Source organism: Choristoneura fumiferana, chromosome 17, assembly GCF_025370935.1.
Source record: "Choristoneura fumiferana chromosome 17, NRCan_CFum_1, whole genome shotgun sequence".
Lineage (NCBI taxonomy): Eukaryota > Metazoa > Arthropoda > Insecta > Lepidoptera > Tortricidae > Choristoneura > Choristoneura fumiferana.
Genome location: NC_133488.1, coordinates 3,382,954 through 3,396,612, shown reverse-complemented (window position 1 = coordinate 3,396,612; position 13,659 = coordinate 3,382,954).

Sequence of the window (13,659 nt, the reverse complement as noted above, 5' to 3'; positions counted from 1 at the left end):
TGCAAGTGGCGTGTTGTCGTTCATTGTGGCGTTTCAAATGGGAGATCTTTGTTCAGCAGTAATGATCATGACAAAGTTGTGCGCAGAAGACGAACGAGACTCACGGTCATAGCTAGAGTAGAAGTCAAATAGCAATGGCGATGGGCTAACTAACATACTTATGCGTGCCAGGGATGACCGCTGGGGAAAATAGGTACTTGAATGGAGACCCAGAATAGGACGTAGACATATCCTGACAAACCGATGGTTTTGGTAAAAAATCTCGGAAAGGAGTAGATAAGGAAGGCACAAGACCGAGTGTGGGTCTACACTCAGCATTGAGTGGCAGTAGCTGAAGAAGAAGAAGATGGCAAAGTTATTTGGCTCAGCGAGTTATGGAGATACGTTCGGGGTTCTTCACGTGATAAAATCAGTAATGATACATAGAAGAACGAGGGTTACCGACAAAGTTAAGCGGATAAGCTCATTTAAGTGACAATGGGCAGGCCATATAGTACGGAGAACAGATGTGCTGGGTCAAATGATCTCGAATGGATATTGAGAGTCGGCAAGTGCAGCATAGGACGTCCACCGAAAATATGACCGGTTAAAGCCGCAGGTTCACGGTGGATGCAGACTGCTTTCAACCGAAGCAACTGCAGGTCTATGGGGAGGTTTATGCCCAAGAGTGGATGTCCAACGGCTACTATAATAATGACGAAGATGATGCCGTAGTTACCCGTTCGAAGTTCCACGATTGATTTGACGTTACGACTTATTCGGTTGACATGAGAGAGAGAGAGAAAGAGAGAGACAGAGAGAACAAAATATTTACACATATTCGATACACGTAAAAATACATTATTTAGATGGTAAGAATAAAAAAATAACATCGAATAGTATAAAGTGACATTAGACACTTAGGGCGCGGAAATCACATGAAAGATGCGCAAGCCACTTCTAGTGGTCGGATTAACTTGAATTTGGATATGTATACCAAACGACAATAAACACACGCCGACACAAGCGACGAGTTAAACGACAATGCAAGTACAGTCAACAAAAAAAGGCCAGCAAAAAGACTTTTAGTAAAATTATTTTTTTAACAAAAACTTATTAAGAACTAGCCGTTACTCCACGACTTCGTGTAGAATTCAGTTCGCTATCCCGCAGGAACTGCAATTTTTGGGATATATCTGTATACTGAATTTCATCGAAATAGATTTAGCGGTTAAGACGTGATGAAGTAGCAAACAAACAAATTAACAGATTTACAAACTTTCGCAGTTATAATATTAGTGGGATATTAAGAACATTTACAACGAGACTAGTTCAAATAGAAGTTTAAATTTACCAACAAAGGAAATTTTCTACAAAATCGTTCCATTCTTTTTTCGAATAGCCAGTGCAAGATAGGACCACAAAATTAGTTCCACATGCAACCAAAACTGAACTCTTTGCCCTTGCAAATAGTTTCCAACATCAAATAACGACGTTCTTTTACAAGCCCACAATTTCGTTTCAGCAATGGAGTCTAAATTAGATTCACCAGTCGCAGGTGCAAATTTTCTCTGAACCTTAATGTTGTTGGAGTACATGCTATTATCGTTTAACCGGTGATATATCGGCCAATGGGATGATTATTTTGAGAATGCTGATGTATTTACGTAATACGTGTAGGTATGTTAGTCTGCGTGTTAGTGTGGGTGTCAGCTATGGCGAGAAATGCGAGCGTCTTTTATTCTCCAGGGCAACTCTAAAGATGTTATTAGGACCAATTCTAATCTAGTCAGATAAGTGAGTTTATTTTTTGACAAATTTATTTTTCGTTTTTGGTCGAATGAGATATAACAGTGTTTTGTTTTTTATGGACTTAAGAGCAATTAATTAAAAAACTAAACTTCGTAAATGCAGCCAGCCTTATGGGCACTCTTCCTCAGGGACAAGACTTGGGGGATCTGTATATATAGTTAATTTATTTTTAGGATAGTTTAGTGTAACCTCAATTGTTCCTTTTTAATTAATGTTTTTGTCCAATTAAAATTTTAGTAAACGTAACTAAAGCTAACAATACCCCATAAGGTCAGAAAATAATGAAAAGAATCCGATCCGTATACCTATTTTAACAATTATCCTTTATATTCCCTTAAATGAACCAAATCGTCTACGTAAATTTATTTTAAAGCTCTTACTAATGACGTAAAATAATATACCTAGTGCCATCCATGAAGACGCGTGATTTTTTCAGAATCAGACATTATGACATTGTACTAAGAATCACGGCACGCATCATCGTGAATGACTCTACCTACATTAATCTACTTAAACAAATAACAGGGAACATTTTGAACATGAAACTACCGTGAGACTCAGTCATATTAAATATAATGACCCGGATAACTCACGTCTTAAATCGAGTTTAGCTAGACATGTTTCAGGCTAATCCGTAGCCCTTCGACTTCGGAGCAACGCGACTCAGCGGCTGCTGCAACACGCGCACTACGGGCCGCCGCTCTGCTCGCGCGACTACCCAACGAAACTGACACCGGCACACAACTACCCGCGTTTTCATCATCATTACAACTGTCAAATGTAGGGTAGCACACAACACTAACAACATCGCTCTGTAAAGGTACGTTCACACACACCGATGACGCAGCACGAGTATTTAACACCGTTTTCCAACTCGGAGGTACCGTCCAACCACTATCCCAGTTGAAATTCGGCCGACGACTAATCTCGATGGCTTCACGCACTTTCCGCGGAATGAAAAATTTCTCTCTCGCATGTACAGATACCTTATCAAATCCGATATAGTGTGTCGAATCCGAGTCCATTGAGTGCTCGGCCACAGCAGACCCCTTGTCGTCCTGTTTCCTCATACTACGAAGAAGGGCTACGGATTAGCCCGAAACATATCGAGCTTATCCGGGTCATTATATTTAATAACAGGGAACATTATTCCTTTTGGATCAAACTAATTGGCTGGCCCAAACTTCCAAACTAGGTATCAATTCATATCTATTTATCAGAATTGGGTAAAATTTCCAATAGTTTGAAAGGTACAATGAAAGTTTCGACCCTGAAATTAACCCCTGGAAGACAAAACATGCCACCAATAATATCAATTTAATTAGCAAATGGGTCCTGTGATCCTACTCACGTCTTACCACAGCCTATACGTTGGGATTTTATCAAACCACTTTTATCAACCCGCGTTTCACAAAGTTAGACAAATTGTCTTATATCAAACGTCAAATTTTCATCACACTTTCTTGTCCGCAGTGTTGTAACTTAGATGCAACCCCCTTATTTTGGATTAAATGAATAGGCACTGGTTTTTCGTTGGAACAAAAGTATAATCAAAAGTCAGATATCAAAAATCCATTGACAAATAAAAAATGTATTAAAAACTAAACTACTGCAAAAAGGTATGCAATCTTGCACACCCCTGAATAAGACCTAAGGACCTATTTAGCGTAACTAATGACTTTTTTTGTACCTATTTATTATACACTACACACCTACCAACTAGTTTTACATCGACCACCTGGTCTGTAGTGTACTAGGTACGGGAATATCTCCGCTAATTGGAAAATCGTTATCCTTGGCTTTTTTTGGAAAAACGTGTTGAGAAAAAAGTCAAAAAAATGGTTCTGTTTAAAAACAACCATATTTTTAAACTTATATAATATAATATCAAAAATAAAACTACCATTTTAATTAAAATTTTTCAAACACCCCAAAAAACAGTACCCTGACATGTCCCCGACCCAGAATTTGATAAGTATCAGATAATATTAGCCATGTGTTACAATTTAGCAAGATTTCTCTCTTGAATTTAAAAAGATGATTACGCTATTGATGATAATAAAGTACATATATAGTACTTCAATTAATATCCGTATCATTTTAAACATTTTTATTCAAACATTGTCTCAAGAGTACAAAAACAGTACCCTGTTGCCTGATTATGATTAATATAAAAATAATTGATAAGAAAGAAAGAAAGAAAGAAAGAAGACATTTATTCACTTGCACAGAAGACACACATATACAGCAAAATTAACACAAATAACATAAAAAATAAAAAAAATACAGAAAAACACATGATAAGATTGACATTTGTGCATACATTTATATAGGTCTACACAACACTGTAGGTTATCGTGCAAAACCATTTTTACTGTGTAATTCATCATGAATTGAAGAAAAAGTTGGCAGAGGACTGTTAAAATTTTCCAATTAGTGGAGAAATATCCGTACGCGTTTGAGCAACGACGCTATTACATCACTACGATTAAATTTAAAAAAACTATAATAAAAAAACTGTAACCTGCGGTTGACAAAGCGTTAAAAATATATACCAACATAATAGACGATTGAGAATCCCTTTTTTTCCTTTAAGCCGTTCATACGCACCGAAAAATTCACTTTCGTAATAAAACTCACGCTTCAGTTTTACCACCACTGTAACTCTGGTAACATTACTACGCAACCTTTTTTACCGAAACGCCAATCGTAACTTCCCGGCCACAAATAAATTTGCTAAAACATTGCGGGTGTTGCTCGTTAACCACCACGCAGCAAGCTGCTCGATCGCGCAATGAATACAAAATTTTACTCGCCGCGTAATTGTCGCGCGTAGTCATCGTGAGGCCGCCACATTTTGTATTTCAAGCAAAATAAGGGTCAAATGGAAAAAAAACAAGCCGTAAATCTTACCTTCTAAGTTGAACGGAGCAGCATCGTGTTACTTCTCACGGGGCCCGTCTATGATGCCACTCGCGCGCCGCACCTGTAGCAATTTTAAAAGATTTAGAGATTTAATATAAAATGGGAGTTCAGGATATATTTTTAAGGGGAGACTGTGAAACACACAAATCATAATGCGTTGTAATGCATCTTGAGAACAATACAGATTCTCCATTGTAGAGAATATGTCGGCAGATTTTTGGATTAACTAGACTGGACGCTATTGTAATTATTTTCCATTAGACTTTCTTATTCAAAGTATAATCAAGCCTTAAATTGAAAAAAGTTCATGATTCACCTTACCTACCTTACATACCTTATACATAAAGTCCAAAAAAATCTACATTAAAAAAAATACAAAAAGATAATCTTGAATCATGTCCGCTGTGGCGGACATTATCAATTTAAGGTACCTATACATTTAATAACGATCAATGTAAATGAAAATATTTCAAAGTCAAAGTCACAGGCCTTATTGTCAAACACCGGGTTCTGCCTTTTCGCAGAATTATTGTTTGCCGAATGTTTCATTTTCCTACTCAATTTTCTCCGAAACCGAATTTTTTTCTCATTGTATTTTCTTATGCTTTTACAGAACACCAGGGGATCCAGTCCCGAATCGGCCTATCAGTCGCGAGCGCAACTGTCATCTTAATGCTACCTTCATCATCTGTAAATGATGTCAAGGCCTATTATATTAGAAGTTTTTATTTAGTTTCACCCGTTATCTGTCTGTATATCTGTAGTCAAATCTTGCAAATTAAATTCGACCAACTTCCAGTAATCGGATTGACTTGAAATTTGGCATACTTATGTAAATTGCGTGACAATACAATAATCTGGTAGTGATATCCTGGTAGTCTGGCCAGGATCGTCTCCGCAGGACGAAACTCTTGAACGGTTAATGGCATCGACTTGAAATTTGGTATGCAAATGTAGTTTGGGTGACAATGTAAGTAAAGTCGACAAAAAGTACAGTCAGCAAAAAAAACTTGTATTAAAAATGAAATTAACGTTTTAAACTTTCGTGATTCATAGTCCAACGGGACTTATCACGCTAACACATACGAGTAATGTTTACCTCAACGTTTCGGCAACATTGCAGTGGCCATGGTCACGAGTAGACTGAAGTTTGGGGTGTCAAGTCTGCCTAGCAGCACGAGTTCTTCGAACTACCCCCACTTGATCACTAATAGTACCGGCACTCGTATCAAGTGCGGGTAGTTCAAAGGACTCGCGCTGCTAGGCAGACTTGACTCGCACACTTCAGTCTACTCGTGACCACGGCCACTGCAATGTTGGCGAAACGTCGAGGTAAATATTACTCGTGTGTGTTAGCGTGATAAGTCCCGTTGGTGGTATTTTGACTGAAAATGATTTTTTGATCAAAAACTTAATATTATAGAAAACAGTAGGATAGGTTAGGTATTTTTTATGAAAGTTCCAAAAATTATAGGTTCAGAGAAAATCCTGAGTTGGCAAATGAAACATACGGGAAACGTGAGTTGGGAAAAGGCAAAGAACCGCACTGCACTTGAAATTACAATCGTCTTCAACATTTCTTTCTGTCACACAGTAAAAGATGAAAATAGAAAGAGATAGTGTATGCGATCACGAACGTCAGAGCGTTAGACCATACGACCACTACTGGCCCTTTACTACGAAGAGCAAAATTCGAACCTCGTGTCTTGCCATTCCGCTCACGCTTATATTATTTGAAACGATGAGCGCCAAAGTTCGCATACTCTTCGCTAGTCATACCGTATTTTTGGTCCGAATCATCGTTTGTCATAATATTTTTCCCACTGAAACCTTAAATTTTTCTGCTTTTTATAAATGGGTCATCCTATAGAAAACTAGAGGTTAGGTTAGGTTTGTTTTATAACAATTCTGAACAATTATTGGATTCAGAGAAAAAAGAGTTATGACTTATGACAAACGATCGTTCTGTCAAACATTACATTCGGACCACAGATATAGATTACATTAGATTACGCAAATGCATCTAATTCGCGTGTCCGAACCCCGACCATGCGCTGACATCGGGGAATTCACATCGCTAATTCGCTCTTGAGACGTCACAGTAGATATAAAAAAGTGTCACGGTTGGTTTTCATACAGATTCAGGTGTTTGCGTTATCTAGTGTAATCTATATCTTTGATTCCGACTTTCAATGGACCCCGTATCCTCAACACAACAAACTGCAATAACTCAACGATGGCATTTTTTCGTGAAACTGCAAAGCCACGTGACACTTCCGAACTAACAGGTGTAACATTTTCTCATTCCCATAATTTATACTAATAGAATGAAGCGTATGAAATTATTCGCGGCTTCGAGAAAAATCACGCAATTACCGAAGATTTATTAGATATTTAACTTTAAGCTGTCATCCAGCTGCTACAACTGGCATCTTGTCACCTCTTATTTCAATGTAGAGATATTACGTCAAGATATTCTTCAACGGTCTTTTTGAGAATCTAGGTAAGATGCTTTAGCTTAAGTGTAAGCAATAACCTAACCATAAAAAATATTTTTAACACAAGCTTTTTTTGCTGATTGTACTTTTTGTGGACTGTACTTGCATTGTACCTACATTTGCATACCAAACTTCAAGTCGATGCTATTAACCGTCGAAGAGTTTCGTCTTGAATTTTAAGTCAATCTGACTACTGGAAGTTGGTCAAATTTAACTTGCAAGATTTGATTACAGACAGACAGACAACGAGACAGGTGAAACTAAATCGAAGATGCACAGAAAAACCAGAAAAAGAGACCAGCGCTGGGAATCGAACCCAGGTCCTCAGCGTTCCGTGCTGCGTGTCGTACCCCTACACTAAAACTGGACAGGAGTACAGACACGAATTTCTCCTATGCACACATATCTCAGGTTGCTTTTTTTCCTACTACAAAGACTCCAAATAACCAATCATAAGGTGAAACTAAATAAATGCTTGTAAAAAACTTATTTGAGAATCGACTAAAATAAGGCAAGGAAGAACAGAAACGAGATACTAATAATGACATATCAGAGTGAGATGAAGTATGTCTCGTATCCTTTGCATTGAATTCTCAAAATTACAAATTAAGGTACCGTGGGGGACTGAGAATGGCGTACGTGTCTGCACATGCGCAGAATTTAGCGGTTATCTTTACACTTTTGTGCAGCCGGCTGTTATAGTTAGCAGGAATTAATTTGTTACACTATACTATTAGTGAATATAGGCTCATGTTTGTTGTCTGTAATTACAGTTCTTACCACTTAGCATATCGGCCAAAATACTTTTGTGAGAGACTGAGATGCCAATAGACACACTACGCTAAATAAAATTCAGCTTTAAAATCAAATGAGCATTACAAAATGTTTTTGGTCGCCATTGTTAATATTTGTTAATATTTGACGACCGGATGGCTAAGTGGTTAGAGCACCTGACTACGAAGCTTGAGGTCCTGGGTTCGAATCCCGGCCGGGGCAGATATTTGTGTGAATAACACGAATGTTTGTTCTCGGGTCTTGGATGTTTAATATGTATTTAAGTATGTATTTATCTATATAAGTATGTTTATCCGTTGCCTAGTATCCATAGTACAAGCTTTGCTTAGTTGACTTAGTCCCAGGTCAATTGGTGTCAAGTGTCCCATGATATTTATTTATATTTATATTTGTTAATTATTGCCGTTATATTTATTGATCAGTAAATGTAGAGAGATACTGTAACCATAAAAATGAATGGATATTTTTTTTTGTTTTAGAAATGTCCGAATTTTTATCACTATCTAACTCGCTAATTTCCCAGCTAAGAAATAGTGTATTTTTATATCATGACGGGGAATGGAAAGTAGGTATAAAAAGGCATTCCTACTTAGCATTTAGTTGCACATTCCTACTTAGCACTGTATCTAGGATGCTAGTGACACTTGACACGTGCGGGTAGGGGTGATTTCCTACAATCAGGCGATTATTTGCTTATTTAGATTTACTTTTTGTGTGCAACTGTACTTTTACTATTTGATTGAATATTTTTAAGCAGAAAATTGGAATGTTTCACAGTCGCAGAAAATTAATTACGTTAACCACATCTGGTTTTACAGAGTGTAAAATGACGTGTAACAAGGTACTAAATTTTAAATTAACAGTATATACACACAGTTGACTCTTCTAATTTTAATTATTTAGAATAAAAAAAAAAAAATTGATTATTGAGTACTCTAAAAACACAAAAACAATGTAGTGAATAAATACTGCATTTGACATTTCATAAAAAAACTACTTGATTTTCGAATTGCGTTATTTTAAACCCCTCACAAACCAGCTGGCGATATTTTCTATTATTGAGTACGAATAAACTGGGTCTTAATCTTTAAATACTCTGTCGCGCTCATCAAAACACAAACTCTCGGATTACACTCGAAATAAACGTCATTCTAAACTGTCACCATTCACTTGTCACTGACACTGGCAGGTTACAAAATTTAACAACGTTACTTTAAAAACCAATAGAAAAAACTTCACGAAACTTCACCTTAACCTACATTTTGTTCTGAATTTGAAATGTGAAATTATTTTCTTTTTGCGAAATGTAGCGGTTGTTGTTTTCGGCCAGCACACTTTTCAAGACACATGTTTTGTAAAATTATTATCTTTGAAATTAGATCTAAACTACGAACAGTCTATGATAACATTTTGATACTTTAATATGATCCTATATCCAAAGGACACCACAAGCACTTACAAATTCTTTCACTTAAAAAAATAAAATAATTTCACATAAATTCACGGCTTTTTTTTTAATTTCTTGAAACTTACACTAGTGCGCGCGCCTAAAGCAAGTATACTTGTGCTGGTTAGTGTAGTTGTTCGCTGAAATCTAAAAAAAGATGGCACACTCACTCTTGTGGAGTGTGATTATTTTTATTACACGGTGTCTGCGAGTCTAGAAAGCTGTTTACTTTGAGAACCATTGAAGCAGGTAATGTAGTCAAGATCAATGTAAACAGGTCGGATGTCTTGCCTCCAGAGTTATGGAAAAAAAATATCACCAAATAGAGGGCAAAAATAAATATCGGAATTGAATTTTAAATATGTTATTCATAGTGTGCTAAGTATAAGCTTTTAGTTCTCCTTTATAATATCATATTCATATCATTGCATCCTTAATAATAAAGAAATTTGAATATTTTTAATAAAAAAAAAAAACAATGGTACAAATATTAGTGATGCATGACATGAAATTATTATAAAATTGCTATGATAATAATATGTAATTATTGTTAAATTATTATTGTCTGAATTATGGTTATTAAGGAAATTAATGAGGCTTTATTATTATTTATCATTGGATCAATCACTAAAATTCAGAATCGATTAAATTAGCGGTAAAGAGTTGTCATGATATACGTACTTAGTAAAAAAGGATAGAAAACATTAATTTTATTGTTACAAATAGGTAAGTAATTATTACAAAACTAACATATAAAAGATGAAAACAAAGTTGATAAGTACTAAAAAATGTAATTAATAATATTTTCAGAAAATATTTGATGGATTCTATAGATGTTCCCTTTTTCATACAAATTAAATACTGTTATCAATCTACGCCATCCTAGAACCAACTGACGTCACCTGTCACGCTACAAATATCAAACATTTTGCTTTACATTGCTTCTTCAAATAAACTTAAAAGTGTAAGTAATAAAAAAACTAATTATTTTTAAATTCGCTGAACCAATGTCATTCAGTTTGACGAGTACAATCTATGTTTTAGTTATTTGTTCGTGGTTATGGGCCACACCCGGTATTACTCGACTAAGGGGCTGTTTCACCATCCATTGATTAGCGTTAACCGACGGTTAAATGTGATGCCGTCTCCGTCTATTCGAACAAAACAAATAGAGACGGCATCACACCTAACCGCCAGTTAACACTAATCAATGGATGGTGAAACAGCCCCTAAATAATGAAAAGTAAAAAGTGCCTTAACTATCCCGAGTTGTGACTGTACAGGTAAATGGATTTTTTTGTAATTTCTCGAATAACTCGAAACTATCTTGGCTCGGCACTCTTCCAGATCTATTCCAATCGGGTTAAGGGCGTCCTCACGAACATACTTAATATATTATGTGCGAGATATTTAGAACTTGTTTATTTTATAGTTGATCGAGATATTCCTTTAGGAGCCATTCTTATAAGTCACGTTATTTTTGATTTGGAAACTTCTCCTTGGCACACTTATTACAAAGATATTTGCAATTATTTTTTATCTCGCTGACTCGTAAAGACTGTCTTTCTTCTTTAAAATCAGCGTAGGTCTTGGCTGGTTGGTTTTTTAGAAAAATATGGCTCTGTCCATAGGAGGACAATTTTGCCAGTGTCTAATAGGTTTTGCCGTTGATTCTCCCGTTGTTCTGCCGTTGTTCCTAAAAGATTGTCTTAGCCTTCGGAAAAAAATGTGTGTTTCGCTCTGCTGTAAAGTTATTTAGCGTTTCGTGCCTTGAAACCCTCGATTGTGCTCAGGGTTCTTCTTTTGAACCACTCGCTTCGCACAGGTTCGATTATTCGTAGAACCCTTTGCTTGCTCTGGTTTCAATAAAATCAATCGCGCCAAACAGTAATAACTATTTGAATACTTCATCAAAAGTAGAGTTATTGTTTATAATTAGGTACATACTCATATTATTCATAATTTTCACATTAAAGCACACAAATAATGCAAGAAGTACTTAAATTGATACGGATCACCCATAATCTCCTAATAGCTGTCAAGAACTCTGCATCACACGAACTCCCGTTAATGCGTTCGCATTACATCCATCACTCTAGACGGAGTTCGTCTACGAGTTAATCGCGACTTAATGTAGCATCGCTAACGCGATATCGCGTCTGTGCTCGCTTTGATGCCGCTTGTTTCGATGCGTGAAGTATTTGGAATTTGTATTATTGTCTCTTTTTAAACGGTTTTTTTTTCTTGCTGTGCGTTTTTTTGACTGTACATACTTGCATTGTAAAAAAATTGTGGTGGCCTAGTAGTTTGACATATTGCCTGCCAAACAAAGTGTCGTGGATTCATTTCCGGGCTTGCATCTCTGAGTTTTTCGGAATCTATGTGCGTAACTACATTTGAACTTTACCGTGAGCTTAACGGAGACCAAAAACATCGTGAGAAAACCTGTACATACCAGCAAAGAAATTTATTAGTGTGTGTGAAGTTCCTAATCCGTTCTGAGTCCGCGTGGGAACTAGAACCCAATACGATCCTCTGATTCCGAGAGGAGGCCTGTGCCCTGCAGTGGGGCAGTGGGATGTATAAAGGCCGAGATGATGACGACAAATTTAATTATTTTTTAATGTTAACTGGGAGTTTATAATTTTTATTGTTATTTTAACTTCATATCTTGACATTCCCAGTTCTTTACTTACTACTTATTACTTTTAATTATATTATCTTTAACGACTTCAATACTCTTATGACTTAACATTTATGTTTATTTTGATGTTGACGACCAAATGGCCTAGTGGTTAGAGAACCTGACTACGAAGCTCGAGGTCCCGGGTTCGATTCCCGTGTCGGGGCAGATATTTGTATGAAAAATACGAATGTTTGTTCTCGGGTCTTGGGTGTTTAATATGTATTTAAGTATGTATCTATCTATATAATTATATTTATCCGTTGCTTAGTACCCATAACACAAGCTTTGCTAAGCTTACTTTGGGACTAGGTCAATTGGTGTGAATTGTCCCGTGATATTTATTTATTTATTTATGTAACATTAAAAAACGAAAGAAAAGAAAGAAATAACATTTATTCATGACATTATTACACAAAATAAATAAATAAACTAAACTACCAACACATCACTGGTAAAATTGGTATCAAACACTCCAACACTCGCGTAAATCACCCGTGATCACAATCCACTCGAAAAGTTGGTATAATTTTTCGTCCGCTTTCGAAACAGGAAATTAATGCCGGATGTTACATAATACGATATTGCGGGAGATAATAGGTACCTTATTATTGTAGGGAAGCTGAAAGTTAGATATGGGTAGTGCCACGAGAGTTCAAGTGAATGATTACACTCACAGCTACATGAAGAACTGATTGGATAAAAGGAAAATGAAGGAAATCTCATCCTAGTTTAAAGTAAAATTAACAGATTGTTTTCTTTCCTCTACATTAGATGGCTTGTTTTTCTTAGTCACTTAACATTGCTACTGTGTATTGCTGGTTGAAGGTAATAAATATGTACCTAATTTAATTTTGTAGGTTAAACTGTTTTGTTTTGCGCTTGCATTAGTTATAGTTTATTTTATAATTAATGGTACTGTTGGTTCTTAAGTATATATTATGTACGTTGCTGCATTGACATGTAACCGTTTGTTTCCTAAATAAATTAAAAAAAAAAAAAAAAAAAAATAATGTCAAAATCACGCTGTCATCCGCTGTAGCGCTGGCTATGAGAGGTACCCTATTGTACAATTTTGTCGGCATAGTTTACATATATATCCGTGCAAAATAACAGCTTGCTAGCATTGATAGTCCCTGAGCAAAGCCGCGGACGGACAGACAGACAGACAGACATGGCGAAACTATAAGGGTTCCGTTTTTGCCACTTTGGCTCCGGAACCCTAAAAAGCTTGGCTGCCGGTAAAACACGTCATGGTTAGAAACGGGGAATAAGATGATTCAAGTCTTTGACATTGAAACTAAGGATTTATATCGTAAATACAAACTGAGACATGGATGCAAAGAAAAACCAGAAAAAGAGACCAGCACTGGGAATCGAACCCAGGTCCTCAGCATTCCGTGCTGCGTGATATAACCCACATGGAAATTGTGGACCTGGGTTCGATTTTTTTAATTTTTTTTTTATTTGACTGGATGGCAAACGAGCAAATGCGTCTCCTGATGGTAAGAGATCACCAC